This window comes from Ursus americanus, unplaced genomic scaffold, assembly GCF_024610735.1.
Source record: "Ursus americanus isolate L20-20 unplaced genomic scaffold, mUrsAme1.1.p SCAF_83, whole genome shotgun sequence".
In the NCBI taxonomy this organism is placed as follows: Eukaryota; Metazoa; Chordata; class Mammalia; order Carnivora; family Ursidae; genus Ursus; species Ursus americanus.
In genome coordinates this window covers 441,305-444,229 of record NW_028273665.1, presented here as the reverse complement: position 1 = coordinate 444,229, position 2,925 = coordinate 441,305, and the positions used below count along the sequence as shown (strand labels likewise).

The 2,925-nt window shown below is 47.0% G+C and overlaps 1 long non-coding RNA gene across 1 annotated transcript; it reads right to left on the bottom strand.

Annotated features, from left to right (window-relative positions):
• Nucleotides 1-574: 574 nt before the first annotated feature.
• Nucleotides 575-2,106, bottom strand: LOC148106723 (uncharacterized). Its single transcript, XR_015723594.1, has 3 exons — nucleotides 1,889-2,106; nucleotides 1,586-1,778; nucleotides 575-1,394 (listed from the first exon to the last, which is right to left on the bottom strand). It is a non-coding gene; the product is annotated as an uncharacterized LOC148106723 (long non-coding RNA).
• Nucleotides 2,107-2,925: the final 819 nt, after the last annotated feature.

The following is a 2,925-nucleotide window of genomic DNA, read 5'->3' as shown; positions in this document are numbered from 1 at the left end:
GGTTTCCCTCATGCTACCAAAAGCACAGTGACGATGTCTGGGCTTAGACCATGCCTGGGGAATGTTGTTTCTTGCACATAAGTGTGTGGCATTCTGTTTACTTTGCTACAACCACTTTAGATAGGTTTTCCACATCAAGAACTTTTTTTTCTTCGGAAGCCGTTTCTGCCCCAAGTGTCCCATGCTGTGTTCGTTCGGGTTTATCTCCTGCTAGCAAACTGTGGTCTCTTACAGATCAGTGTATGGCATTTACTTCAGCTTGGCACAGGCACTTTTGAGCATGTTTGCACGTTACGAAAGATTTTTCCGTTGGAAGCCGGTTTTTGTCAATCTCATAGGGAAGAAACAGAAACTCTTTGGCATAACCTGACTCACCCAGCATCAGGAAAGCAGTTCCAGAACTCAGCCCAGGGCCCCTGTCGCCTACCCAATTGTAGCCACCACCATGCCTCTATCGAAAGGAATTCCCAAAGACTCTCCTCTGACTCCACTACCAAAGAAACAGCAGATTGAATATGGCACTTCAAAATATCGAGATGATACATCTGGTATAGTTAGATACACAAGGTTTACCTTTATTTTTTTATTGTTTTTTATTACATAATGTTATAGTCTCCATACAGTATAGTAAATTTCGATGATACATTAGTTGCATATAACACCCAGTGCACCATGCAATATGTGCCCTCCTTACTACCCAACACCAGCATATATTTTAAACAGCAAAATGCTGCTCTGAATAATTTTGAATTTTCCCTCGACCCCCATTGTAACTCTTGGGATGAAAAGACTAATCAGTGATGAAACATCACCTTTGACAATTGGAAAGACATCATCCATATTTGTATGTGACGACAAAAGGCCATCTAACACTAAATGGTGGCCACTCACCCATATCTTAGGCCCAACTGTATAAACACTGTCAAACGTATATCTTAAAAATAGACAAAGAGTAAACCTCACCTTCCCTTTCTAATGAAAGAGTGTTTCTAGGAAACAGCTGTTCAAAATACATTCATAAGCAGTCAATGAACAGAGAAAATGGGATCCCCTGCAAAGTGCTCCAAGCTCAGAAACTAAGTACCTCCTTCACCAAATTCAGAACGCTGACAACTATTACTTAAGTTTTACTTCATGGCTCAACTAGAGAAAAGAGAAAAACCCAGGAGATGGTGGGTTCATGAGAGGTTTTACTTCCAGTCCTGATGTGGATATGACATTTCTCCAAATGGACCTGCCGCTTTCTCTGAATGCTGGATCCCGTGTCAAGCTGCCTCACTGACTCAGATGCAGACGTTCAGAACGTAGGGTGTCGCGGAGCCAGAGCAGAGAAGTGTTGTCAGATGGGGAGAAGCAGCTCCTCGGACCTAAAGCCTGCACACCTGCTGTGGTTTCTGGGAGAAGGGGAAACATAGACTTGTCTTTTAGTAGTAATTATCTCCCAGCCCATTGCCACCATTCCCAGGAAACAGCTAGCACAATGCTGAAGTTGGGTAAGGGCTCTGGGCCTTCCTAGCGCCCCACCTGTGCCTGAGGGAACAGGGAATACCCTGCTGAACTCGGGGAACTGCTCAAGGTCCATTACCTGCACTGTGTCGGGGGACAGGGGCACCGCACTGAAGTTGGGGACTGTGCGGTCCTTTCTCTCGCTCTTCTTGGGGAACACGGGAAACCCTGGAATGTCTGCGAACCATCCCACAAAAGCTTTGCTGAGCGGGTGCCCTGGAGTTCCTGGGTCTGGAGTGTATGGCCAGTTGACGGAGACTAGGCAGAAGAGACTTTCAAGGGAAAAAGGAAAGAAAACTGAGTCTCCATGATGAACTCTCTCAACATGCCCTTCCAGAACCCTGCCTCTTACCCGGGGTGCCCCTACTCCCAGAAAGCCCACCTATGGCCACACAGCATGCATTCACCCAGCCAGGAACTCCACAGGTCCACTCTCTCAAAACTCCACTTCCTTGGCTCCTGGTCTGCGTCCTTGGGCTGCTCCGGATCTGCACACAGAGACGTAGCTCCACCCCCATGGGGTGATTGCTTGGGGAGTATGATGCTTCCAACTCCTTGAATGCCAGGCAACCGGCCCCATGACTCACAACTCTGGGAGTGCAGAGGTCCAGGAGGCACCTCCTTGGCTAAACGCCCTGAGCAGGCATGACGGGGATCATGGGCAGGGCTGCAATCACACACACACACACACACACACACACACACACACGGCCCCTTTCGCGGACCCCTCTAGCTGCAGACCACCCTCAGAGCCCTGCCCCTTCCCTTCTGCACCAACCCTTCCTGCAAGGGTGTGCCTGGTTCCTGGCAAGGTCAGCTGCTCTCAGACTGTTCCAGCCTTGGGCTTTAGGAAATGCAATGCTTTTATGCATATCCAAGGCAATTTTAAGCGCCAAAAGGAATGCTCCAAGCGGGAATAGCTTTGCCTTCTTGTCTCACCCATGGAGTGGATAGTGCTTCTCAGACCTTCAAAACATCCTTCTAGGGTGAGCCCATTTGTGCTGCAATCTATATACACATGCTTAGTTCTACAGGGAAGGAAGGAAAAGCCGGCCTTCTGTTCTGTCAAGGTTGTGAACCAGGAACATTTATTTTTCACTTGAAAACAGAGTGTTATTGTCGACACTAAATGAAGGAACCTTTTAAAACATTTTAGAGAGGAAGGAAGAGAGTTTTATTCAAACCCAAGTCAAGGACAGCTGCCTGGGAGACACAATATTCACAAAGAAGGGAGTGCTCCAGGGAAGGAACATTTAGGGCAGGGTCATATATTTGTTCTGAGTTGTGCTACGTACAGTTATACATCATGATGAGGAAGAAGGTTCCAGAAAGTGACAGACTTTTTCTTATGTTTTCAGTATGTACAAATCAGTATGACTTTAATCTTATGGGAGCAAGAAAGGTTCTTTTGTGTTCTCA